Source organism: Sparus aurata, chromosome 1, assembly GCF_900880675.1.
Source record: "Sparus aurata chromosome 1, fSpaAur1.1, whole genome shotgun sequence".
Classification (NCBI taxonomy): Eukaryota; Metazoa; Chordata; class Actinopteri; order Spariformes; family Sparidae; genus Sparus; species Sparus aurata.
The window spans coordinates 13,869,966-13,883,381 of NC_044187.1; positions in this window are offsets into that span (position 1 = coordinate 13,869,966).

Sequence of the window (13,416 nt, forward strand, 5' to 3'; positions counted from 1 at the left end):
ATTTCAAACTGTTGAGGAAGTAATTTTTTTTTTCTTACTGCCGATGGATCCTATAGACATACTTGTATTAAACGCGTATCCTCTAATTAACTCTATGATTTGTTTTATGTGACAGTATTGAACAATATGGGGAAGCATTAATGTTGCACTACCAGTCACAATAATATATAAAAAAAACGAAAAGGCATAAAAATTATCTTTTTGTTATTAATTGGCCCTTTTGAAGACATACAGCTTGCCTACCCACTGTAGGGCACATCTTTCCCATAGATGGTACTTCAGTGAGCAGTTAAGATTTAAAAGCACTGGGCAGTTCTCTTTTGCTTCTGTGAATTAATAATCAAAGAAAAAGGGGAAGAAGGAGTGAGGCCTTCGAAAATCAATGGACCCATCAACAAGTCTGGCTGTTGTGTGTGCCTTGCTTCACCTGGGTGACTGTGTGCATGTACTTAGGTGTGTGTGTGTATGTGTGTGTGTGTGTATGTACGTGCACATGCTTGCCTAGGCTCATACAAGGCGATAGCACGTCTGCGGCGGCGAAAAGACAAGCGATCATTCCAGCACTTGAACGTCTAAATCAGCGGCGAGCGGAGAGCAGAGCGTTAACTTGTGCAGAGACAGAGCACTCTTTTGGGTTCTCTCCTTCTAAACACCAGTTGTCTCCTCCAATCAGTGTGGTCATGTCTGCATTATTGATACAGCGGGGGGCCTGAGGGGGCCAGGCTCAGATGGTGCACAGGCTCACAATGTTCTCCTGTGTGTCTGGAGAGAAGTCTGGTTCTTGTGAGAGCTCAGAGGTAAGCTAGGACAAAACTAGAATTAGGCCTAGAGCTGAAAACCTGAGCCAACTTATTCTGGTTTAACGGAGAATAAATGGTAGCAAAGCCTCTCGCGGGAGAGTGGATGGTCAGGGATCACACCAGCGCTTTATAAGGCAACACAGGGGAGTGATGAAGAGGGAAATGGAGAGCTTGCTGCATGGACACATCAGCAGAGGCAACAGGGAAGGAAAGGGATTCCATTTCATTAGATCTAGACGGTTTTGACATTTCTGGCACCTTTCAAGTCAGTTTTGTCAATAATTGATAGTATACGGTTAATGAGCATTATAGACAGATCTTTTCCTGTAGTTGGAGCACTAGAATTGATCCCTCAAGAATAAAATGGAGTGGACATTTATAAAGAATTTAAAGAAAATCAGTCTCAGAATAGGTGACACATCATCAGTGAGTAGATGTATATTAATCTGGTCATTTAATCAATACATTTTTAAAATCATTTTTTGAAGACAAAAATTGTCAAAACCAAACATTGATCTCAAAAAGAAATTGAGGTGGTCATTTTCTAAATGTTCTCTCATTTTAATTAATAAACTATCAAATCGATTAATTAAGAAACTAATCAGCTGATTGATCAAAAATGACAGGTTGTAGCCCTAATGTATAGAACTCAGTTCAGTGTGTGCTCATAAAAATGTTCGACAATATTAAAATTTTTGACTAATATAGATACTCCAATATACTCTATGCACATATTTATTTTTAACTAATTGCAGAGATAATTGCAGACATAAAATGTACACAATAACTGGGCAAAATAAGAAAACTACTAAGTAAACTGGTCACTTCCTTTGTGCATCCTCTTACTGGCCTGTCATATCTGCAGTGGTTATTCTAAAGTCTGTTGGGGCCCGGGGCAAACATTCCTAGGGGTCCCCTCCAGCCAGTGTTCATCACCATTACATTATCAATAATCTGACACCAGCGAAAAATTTACTTTTTTCTTATTTCCAGTGCTCATATGAGTAGACGCCTTTAATATAAATAACATTAAAACCAGAAAAAATGTTAACCTAAATCAAGAACTAAACATCTTCAACATCGTCAGACTGCAAATCACCCTCATCATAAGGCCAGAGTGATCAATACGTGAAGCTTTGGTTTTAAGGCAGCAGCGGTGCAGCAGTTTGCATCGATACCGATGACGAACATGTACATACCTGTTAAGCACTTTAATCTCTATGTACTTTAAACTAGGGTTTTTATTTCTTTTGTTATTTGACCCCTGCAGGAGCTGTACAACTTTTTTGCAGCCGAACAGATAAATTAACAAGACCTGAGCTTTTCATTTCATTCCACGGCCTTCCAGCCTCCCAGGGCTACATTTCAATTGAAGCTCAGTTCTGTGAAACGCACTATTAATTAGTGGGAGCATAAGTGATTGGTTAAACGCTCTTGGAGCATGGCTTCTTTTTGTTCTGGTGCAGAGCAGTGTCCACCTTTTTTTTTTTTCGTGCTGTGATAGGGGTTAATGCGATAAACTGTAATTGGCTCGAGAAGACCGGCTGGGTCAGAGTTAATTTGGCATCTGCTCTTTCGTTCAGGCTAAAATAAATTGCCTAAAATCAAATAAAGTGTCACATTTCATTAGACGTCATGCCTCAGTGGGAAGAAATATGACAAGCAGACATTAAATAGATATGGATTCAATTACGAACAAACAATTTGTTGCAACTAATCTATTATATTAGTGTCATAAGATATGAGAAATATTGATTCACGAGCAAGACATCAAAAAACACAAAGCAAATTTAGACAAAGAAAGGGGAGTGGATATTAGCTATGTTAATAGAGATATTACTATTAAAGGGACAAAATTATATTTCACATAAAAACCCTCTCCTCAAAATCAGATAATCAAAATCAGATTCATACAAGATTTTTTTTTGAATTATAAATTGCGTTTTCTGAATCCAATTAATATGTTTTCCCCTCCTTTAATGAGTATTAATCATCACTGAAGCATAAAGACCTAATCAAAGCGAGAGCCAAAATAAAAGGCGAATCGGGATGACCATAACACCGTGTCCATGCAAGCTCAGTTCAGGTTTTAATATTTTAAGTTACGGGGCAATATTTATTCACAGCTGTCATAAAGGAATTGGGAATGTGGTTTACCTTGATGTGTTTTGATTTATTCTGCAGGCCCTGAGGTTATACCCGTGAATTAGAGAGCATCAATAAGGAAAGACCATCTCCCGTATCCCAAAAGTGATAATTACCAACATCACTATTGATCTGACTATTGATGCATTGCTAATTGTTTCTTGCAGTTTATTTATTTAATTCCATCTCTGGCCATGTGAACGTGTTGACCTTGTGCGGCAGGAAATATAAGGGCTGTTCAGAAGAGGAAAAACACGCATTAAGATTCCACTTAAAAACCTTAAAGCAGCAAGGACTTCTGCTCTTTTCCATCCGAGGGAAAGAACTTGAGTTTGAAAAGCACAAGCAGAATGGCAATTTGAGTCGAAACAACATCGGCTGATACTTTTAGTTTTCTTCTCCACCACAGCCTTGAAGAGTGATACTGTTGAAAAACCTCGGTGGACATCACCGAAGGTTCAAGATGGCATCACATCGATCAATTACAACACTACATTATCTGAGATATAGAATAATAATGAAGATTATTCATCATTAAGGGTTTATTGGATTTAGCGCATCAAAAATGTATTCATATCTCTTAAATGAGCTTCTCGACACATCATTCTAACAGAAACTCAAGGTCTAACTTCATGAGAACGTAATTATATTTGGGATAAATAGTGAAAGAGGAGACTTGGAATTTAATATCTAGTTAGGCCAAGTTTGTTTTACGTCCGACGCCAGAATCCATACCCTAAGTTAAAAAGTTGTTAGCTATACCACAGAAATTACATGAAAGACCTCCTTTTTAATTGTTAGTATTCTCAATTAACTTTTCCTCAGTATAACAAACATTTCATCGTGTTCAGAATAATCAGTGTTTTGAGTGCTTGCCAGGATACGGACAGAACCTACTGACACTGTATCCAATTTAAAAGTACCTTCACATGGACAGAGTGCTGTTGTGGACTAACATATTCGGAGACCAGAAGTGTTGACGAGACTTTAGCGATATTAACATAGCACTTCTTAATATGTGCTATTCTGCATATGAAACTCAGTACAATCACAGTGGAGGGTGTGACAACGCACTGACTTCTTACCGACTGTTTTAAAATAAATCGCTGTGAGTACTTTAATGTACATTGCTAAGTTGTATGAAGTTGACTTATTTTGAGAAAAGGCAATTTCTATTTTGTATATTTTCTGTGTATTTATTTAAAAGTTTTATTACCTCTGCCAAAGTGGTTGTTTTTTCACCTGTGTCCATTCTTTTGTCTGTTCAGTGGCTGGTTCGTCAGCAGGATTACACAAAAACTACTGAACGGATCTCTATGTAATTTGGATGGATCAGTGATCTCAGCCCAGAATGGACCCGATTAACTTTCGCTGCAGATCCGGATAAAGGGTCAGATCGAGATAGATTTTTCTCACATTGTTTAACATTTGCGTCATGGGGCATATTTAATAATTTTCGTGAATTTTTCATATTTAGGTGGCTAATATCTCTACACTTATGGTTGAGAAGTTTGCTGGTGGTTAAAAATTAAGATTGAGTTTGACATAGGATTAAGCTCGGTTGTATTAAAGGGGAGTGTTGGGCCTTGGTGGAGGTATGCACTCTACTGAGTGCCATTCTAGTTTATATATGTGAGCAGTCGATTGAGGAGGTTAGTACGACATTTAAATTTGGCGAGGGATCAATTAAAGATAACGTACAACAATGTGACCAAGTGGAGAGGATGAAAATGTCAGTACATCTCACATCTCAAGTTTGCCTCTGAGGGCATGAGGCAGTCAAGGTGTCTGCAGGAAGAATAATCTAAGTGACCCCTATGTTAAAGTGATTGCATCAGCTCTGAATTGCCAGGAGAACGCTCTGTTTTTGTGTTTTTGTTGGGGCGCTGCTTATGATGTCAGGGAACAATGAATTGGATTCGACTCGTAGGAGACTACTGCTTTTCTTTTTTTCATCATCAGGTGGCTGAAACCTTTCAAATTCAGGGAGACATTTGCTTTGGTTTGGTTATGACGCTAAATGTGTGTAGCAGGGCATTAGTGTGAAAGCAGGGTAGAAGGTGCTTGAGCACACGCACTCCATGGAATGCACATCATTGGCCAAACGCAATGTGTGTGTGATCTGCGTATGCGTGCCTGTTCCGAGTGTGTGTGTGTGTGTGTGTGTGTGTGTGTGTGTGGTCCGTGGAGACAGTTGGCCTTTGCCAGGACATCTGGTACCTGTCACAACACTTTGCGTGTGTGTGAGCACTTCATTGGTGAGTCCTGCCCAGCTCTGCCCACCCATCAGGTACCTGGTTAGACCTTTAGTCAGAGCTGTAAAAGAACATCAGCAAGGGCCATGTAGGTGTCTAATGCAAGGAGCGTGTAAGGCTTGTGTCCCAGCATGGTGGTATGATATCCTTGAAGAGGCGTACAGTCTCTCCGTGCGTCACACATGGAGGGTTTTTGGATTTCATCCAAGAGAGAGGTGATGATGTGAGTAGATGTGACACGGCTGGCCTCAGAATGAGTCTGCCTGACTGGTGACCTCAGTAACTTCCCCACACATAACCCACGGCCGAATCTCATCTAATAAACTTTTGTTTTGACACCACAGTAGGTGATGCATCATGGCTTTTACTTCCCATACACACATGCACATATTTACAATGGATGTCAGGGGTTGACGATTTGAAGATAATTACAGTGTATTTATTTTCTCCTGCTCTTCCCTCTGTCTCTCCCTCCAACTCCCGCCCCTCCAGATTGTGAAGCCAAGCCTCTAGCACTGTAGTGCTGAAGGTGTGTTTGTGCTGTTATGCCCTCTGGCTTGGCTGCCAGCTTACTCCCACTGATCTGAGCCAGAAGGCAGACTGCCGAGGAATACCGATCACCTTGCCCAGACCGAATCCTTTGAGCTCTCTCTGGCATCTTTCCCCCTTCTGCCAGTTTCCTCCTCTGCTCCTCTCTTCCCCCTTCTGAAGTTGACAACAAAGACATCCTCAGGGTCCTCCTTGATGTGAGACCCACTCTTGATCTTTTTTCCCTATGTTTTTGTACCTTATAGTTGCACTACTTTCATATTCTGCTAGCACAATATTTACACACCAGAAGACAAAGAAACAGGGGTCTTTTCATGTAGGAACCCCTGCCAACATGTTAATCACTTGAAGACCCGCAGTGGTCATGCTGGCCCGGCAGAGGCAGGACATTAGTGAGACAGCTCTGCGCCTCATTGCCCTGTATTTGACCATAGCCTTAAGACATTTTGCTGGAAATGTTATCTATCTATCTATCTATCTATCTATCTATCTATCTATCTATCTATCTATCTAGCTATCTATCTATCTATCTATCTGACTTCTCAGTAGAAGAATCAGTGCATTGTCATTGGAGCCATGGTATCCAATAAGACTCACTCCTCCACATACATCCTCCTGCCTCCTCTCTCCTTACCCCACCCCGCCCCTCAAGCCCCCTAACACCCCACCACCACCAACCCCCTGCTTCCATGAAGAGAAATCTCTGAAGAGCTAATTAGTGGTGGAATGGAGTCCAGGAACAGCCAACGGAGCTGAAGGAGGGAGATTGGCGCCGGCGCTAGCTTTATCGGTCAGGGCCTGACAGAGGGGTGACAGTGAGTGGAGGCAAACCACCGGCTCACAACTGACAGAGACAATAAAGTGAGCCTCTGAGCCAGAGAGAATGAGAGTGACAGACAGGCAGAGGAGGCAGAAAAGGCTGGCTTCCAGGGGCTGTCCCATGGCCGAGACAAACTGCACAGTCCGAGTCACTGAGGCAAGTTTCTGACCATCCCATCTGACGGTGTATCATTATGGAAAGAGGGTGCAGATAATCCTAGAATTTCACAACCTTGACTCAGTTCAATTTCAAAACACCTGTTTCAAATCAACACATGCCTCAACGTTCAAATCAACACACGCTTCAACCTTCGTGCCAAACGGACCTTATTTGTAGTATCCGACCAAACACACTGTATGTTATTGTCTTGACAGTGGTGCAGTAGAAGCATCACATTTTCTACAAGTGTAATGGTATAATATTAAATAAACATAAGCAATTTTTGTGGAGGCTCTAAACATTACACAAGACATTAGCAAAAGTATGTAACTACAATTGGACTTCAAGTAAAAAAAATAAAATAAAAAATGTTTTTCAATTTTATGATGTGTATTTTTCCACACTAATAAGATTTTAATAGTCATGGCCATAGTAACTATTTGTTTCACATTTTTTTGGTTAATTATCCTCACGAGCAAAGCAGGGATTTCAGAGCTAAGGCAATTATCCCGGTATTGTTTATAAAGTGAATGCAAATTAAAACATTATTTCAACTGTGTGAAAAATCACAGAGAGTGTTTTGTTGTTGTTGGTTAGGTAAGGCTGTTTAATGTCAAATAACCTTTTTCCTGGCTTCTAATTAATGCATTTTTATTGGTAGCATTAATGGAGTCATTTTCTTGAGTTATATGGAATTGAATGAATGATGGTTGAGCCCTGTCAGAGCCCTGTTTGTAAACTGCCACAGAAGAAGAAGAAGAAGAAGAAGGAGAAGAAGAAGAAGAAGAAGAAGAAGAAAAAAGAACAAGAACAAGAACAAGAAGGAGGATGAGGAGGAGGAGGAGGATATGAAATAAAAAAAATTAGAAGAAGACTGACCTGACACAACAGTCTTCCGTGTTGTTCGGCCCGTAGCGCGTGCGCACTAGAGACTTCCGCCGACGGAGCCGACTAACTTCCGGTTTAGCGCTCGGCTAAGTTTAAAATGTATAACATAATTTGATCTTGCTGCTCTTCTAGACTTTCCAGAATGTATTGGACCTAATGTCCCTAGGTATGACAGTCAAACGAGTCATTTCGCGGCGGTTGTGACGCAAAAAAAATGTATCCACTGTTTTACAAACACTTCTTTCACAATGTTAGCTTATGGGGAAACGTCTGGTGGGCTGCAGTGCATCACGTGATGATGTAATTACACGGTTGGCCGTTACGAAAAGCCTGGCGCTCGACCTGGTGTGTGCTGAGACAGAATACTCCTTATTCGTGATGACTTTGGATAAGAGCTTGTCAAGGACTCACAAAAGGTAAGCTAAATAACGTTACATACGAGAATTTTACAGTGTGAAAACAAATGTTAATTGCCATTCGTAACTTAGTAGTTTCCTATTGATACCATAATTTTAAATGTGTCATACTTTACATCAAAACTAGCTAGCTACCTAACTGTTAGCCTACTGGACTAATGAAATCGAGGCGCTGACGTGAACAGGATGTAGTCCAGCTAGCATACTGTGGTAGCACACTACACATATATGATATAATTTTATTTCATAAGATTTCTTTCAGTGAACATGACCAACATTTAGGGATGTGAGGAATTTATATGGGCAGGGTGGTCTAGAAAAGCTATTAACAAAAGCTTTTTCTGTGTTATGTAGCTATTATTTGAAGATGCCTTTTCAGACAATCTAGCTCCAAACCTTTTTTAAGAAATGGCATTTGACCTTGGTATTCTAAAATGCAGAACCATTAGTTGGGAAACAGAGGCCAATGAGTAACATTTAAACAGTTAACTTAGGACAGCTACAGATGTCACATACTTTTATTCTCCCAAGCTTGTTATAGATAAGGTGAGTGAGATGGTCAAAAGGAAAATGGCCCCACTTCATAACTGATTCATTTAAAGGGACAGTGTGTAACGATTTAAGTAATTTATTAACTCAAATCAACATCTTCATTCATAAGTAAGTCCTCATTGGTGTACAATTACCTCTGCCAACAATCTGACTTATCCTCCTGAGCGAAGAATTACCTATCTGAATATACATAGCACGGGCAAGCTCTATGGAGGCCGCCATGTCTTTCCGGTTTTGAAAAAAAACTATGGACTGCCGAGAGGGACACAAAGCACTTCGTGGTACTACGTAGTAAGGCTAAACGCATTTTCGCTCAGAGCCAGCTTGACTGCGGAACTGAGAGGGAGCTCAGCGATAGCGCTCATCACTAACAATAACAATAACTAACTACATCTTTACCTCATTACTTGATTCAGTAGAAATACTCGACGCTGTTGGGAAAGAGTCCATATTTTGAAAATGAGTTTCTTGTCCGTCAGAGCCACCGTAGCTTCCGGAACGTCTCCAACGTCTTCAGAACAGGAGGGGTGAGCAAAGGAGTGTTGCAATGTAGAACCTCACAGCTAGATGGCGCTAAATACTTGATATATTACACACTGTCCCTTTAAAACAATGATTTAGCCTTTGCTGTTGATGGACCTGATGCATTGATTTGACCTTTTCAATATGAAGTGTGCCACTATATGGTGATGTCACTACATAACCTGAAAGTTACATTTAACTTACTAAAGCAGACATTTATATTTATTAGACAGAAGACCGAGAGGTTCTCCTTGGACCTTGGACCTTGAAGAAACGATCGTCTCCTGCCATTTGTCTCGATTCTACCATCATTCCATCGCTCAGACGACCTACTACATCTACCCCTCGGTATCCTTCCACCACTTTGTGAGTACCAACACATTGCATGTTGTCTTGTAATAAGCCACTTCTCACGGAACACATTTTGACATGTCACCGGTTAAAATTATTAAATTAATTGTGGCTTGAATTCCATGTAACTGCCTCAGCTTTAGGTTTGTGGTATTGTGCATGTCAGCTCTCTGTCACATCTTTTTGCTACAATTAAACAGAACAGGGCCATCATTAGACACCTGTGCATCTTTTTTAGCAAGACAAGTTAAAAAGTCTGTTGTGAAAACGTCTGTTGTGAAAACAATGGTGATAAGAAGATATTTTTAATACTATATCTAATACCGACATTTTATTGGCTGTCCGTTATGAGCTCCTGAGAATAGATTTCTTTTTACTCGACCTGAGTGTTGGATACTCAAAACACTGAATTTTAGCCATGGCTGTTGTGTCATTGGGTAAACTTTAAAAAAGAAACTATGCTACCCTCTAAGCACCAAACAGCAGATGAACAAGGTAAGTGGCCAACTTGTGGGAGCAGAACATTAGGTAAAGTAGGTAGTAGGTAAAGAGTCAGATATTTTCCAGTTGGAGGAGGCCAAAACAGAGGTAAAAGGAGAGGGAATGTTGGGCTTATATTCATCAGGTTGGCCCAAAATTCGACTCAAAATGAATGAATATTCGCACAATGTTACAATAATGATATAATAGTAAAACATAATATGTCAGTCTTTTATTAAATGCTTGTTTTACGCTGCTCTCAGAGACCTTTTTTTTTTTTTTTTAAAGGTTTAAATATTGCCAACTGGATTGGTATCCTACACACAGTAGAGAGGTGTGGTAATACTCACAAGCTCCCAGCCAAGCTCTGCTCTGGTATATTAAGCGTATCTCAGATATTTATCTTATCTTACCTCTGTCAGTTGTGATCAAAGACGGAAAGGGTAACAAGAAACAGTGGGGAAAATCTTAGTGAGGAACACACAGAAGGTTTTCCCTGGCAGGTATCAAGAATGGTTTAAGAGTGAGAAAGCATCAAACATAAGAACAAAAGATTATAACGATGTTTGCTCCACTATACCTTTTCTAACATGGCCTGAGTATAGGGAAAGGTCAGAGAGGTGGCATTACACTTTTATGATGTTCATTTATTTATTTTGTCAAGTAAATCCAATCAGAATGCCTGCGAGCTACCCAGATAGCAAACAGGGATAATTAGCATCACTGGGAGAGGTGGCGTCTCCTCGCACTCTGGCCTCCGCACGCTTTTATCTGTAGAAGAGGTGAGCTGGTGGAGAAGCTAAATATTGATGGAGCTGCCCATACTCAGTGAAACTCAAACACACTGTCCAGCTTTGTCAAGGTTTGTGTTTCAATGCCGGACTCTCTTCCCACACACACTAAAGATGATGCACTTCCATTGTTTTTTTCTTATTTTTAATCTCTTGCCAATAAATGCTTAACCTGTGATTACATCATTGTTACCCTAAATATCATTCATCAAACGAAACATATTTGTTTATCGCTCCTGTGGTCTGGTTCCCTCGGTCCGCATGAAAGAAAAGAAAAAAATAATTTTACTCTGAGAGTTGAAAACGTAACGTCACATGAACTGAATGGCAACACAGAAAATCAAAATCTAAATGACTGACAGAAAGTCACGCTGCACTCCACGCCGTCTTGGTTTCGAGTATTCGACTGCAACTTGATCTCCTCTTTTTAGAAATAATGACAGACAACTAATGGAGAGAACAGATATTAAGGTGTTTATGCCATGACATGGTGTAACCTTGGTGGCTACGGAAGTTTAATGTGGTTGAAGGTGTTTGTTTTCTAGATTGAGTACATTGTTGCTTTATCCACAAAACGTCATGGATGAGCAATCCAGTTCTGTTTCTCTGCAGGCATTTCTGCGTGAGCTAATTAATTTTCAAGCTCTGACTTTATCCCTCGTTTTAAGTCAAGAATAGTGTGCTTTGTCTGTTGAGGTTTACACCAGGGATTGCTGCAGACATCCTCTGTGTGTACAGACTCACCACCCCTGCTCTGCGATTCCCCAAAAGAGTTTAGCTGTATGCTAATTAAATTGTGTTTTTACAGGATGTACTGATAAGAAAAAAATTACTGTATCTAGAATTATCTGTCTAAATAATCCATCCCCCAGGAAAACTTGTTACAATACTGTATATTAACTTCGAAGTTGTCAAGGTTCATCAGTTTGCGGTGGAATAATGATAAAGATTCATATTGATCATTATTGATTATTAACCAAGCCAGGCTGAAAAGCATTGTATTGATAATCGTATGGTTGACAGTTTGACATCTGTTGCACCCTACTATACTGAACAAGGATGTTTTTCTTTGTAATCAGAGGTGGGCTTTGACATTAGACATTTTTCCATAGCCATATCGACATGAAATAGAAGATAAACACAAAGTTTCAATTCCATTTAGTGTAGCGGAGACTTTCTAGTGAGCCAGCATACAAAATAGCAGCACCTTGACTCTGTTTGACCTGAATGGAAAAGAATCTTAATATCATTGGTAACACCAGTGTTAACCCCACTGTTTCATGTCAAAATGGCAGCTGTGAAAAAGGTACATTGCACCTGTAACTACAACTAACATTGAAGTCAGGGTGAACTGACCACTCGCTACGCACTGTACTTACCCACTGGAGGAACAAGAGGAAAAAACACTATATTGACTGGAGGGGAACTCACTTACATGGCAATCCAATAGACAAGTTTGATGCTTTGATCAGTTATAAAGTTATAAAATCCTGATTCATTGTGGTCTACTGCAGCAGAGAAAGCAACTGCTCAGTTTGTTCTGATTTAGGAGTGGTTTAGCTGATCTTGTTGGTATGATCAGAAAGGAGGGTCAAGAATCAAAAAAGCAAGTTCTAAGCAAATCATGCTGATATGCTTTGCTTTGCATTGCTATCCTCCGTGTTCCTGATTCATCACCATTCTCTTGATTTCCATTACATTTTGCAGTCAGGTGATTTTGACTTTGATTTTTACAAATTGATGTAACCTTTCACAGTATTATCCTGTGTTGATATGTGTATGATGATGCAGAGAAAGACTTTGAGAGTAAATTATACTAAAATACTTCTTGGAATTTGCAACCAGATCATGCAGAGGCCTGATGTTCTCTATGAACAGCTCATTGTACTGTCCTCTCTCATTGTGCTGCAGTATTCTCATGGATGCTAATCATAATGCCTATTAGGCCCTCAAGGCATTTCTAAAGGCGCCCAGAGTAATATTATTGATCAGAGATTGTCTCCCGAGCACTAGGGGTCAATTTGAATTGCTGAAGTCTGCTTACTTCTATTTGGATTAGTAATGCTTCTAACTGAAAAGACCAAAACAAAAAAGGGACAGCAGTTGTAAGTGGACAAACTGGGGAACTGTTTCGCCCTCCAAAAAATGATTGATGGTTGTCCAAATTAGAACAACTGGCAAGTGAATTCAGTCCTTCATTCAGGCTACAGGGAAATCGTATTGTCCTGCTTTTGTGCTTTAGTTGTGCTCAAGACATTCTGTGTATACCTTGGGGTGTGCTGAATAATTAATGGTGCCCTAATGACAACTGTAGTCCTAGATATAAGAATGACCTTAAAAACATTGATCTTTTCTTGATGATCACTTTGAACTATAAATCTATTTACATTTGACCCTGGCAGACTGATCTAGAGCCAGCGTTTGAGCTGAACAATCCAAACTGATGACACAATGTATCACTGTTAGCCTCTTTCTCCAGCCTCTTTTGTGTATCGCTCCATTAATAAGTATCCTTTTTAAAATTAAAATATTGCATGTGATGTGAAAGAGGTTTGCCCTTAATGATGAACTTTTTACCATCTTGTAGCTTTTTTTTTTTTGCAGCTGGCAACCATTTACTGAATGGTTCAGTGTCCCAATTCTCAGAAACCCTATTTTGACTAGTAGGCAGCTTTGGAAAAAAACTCT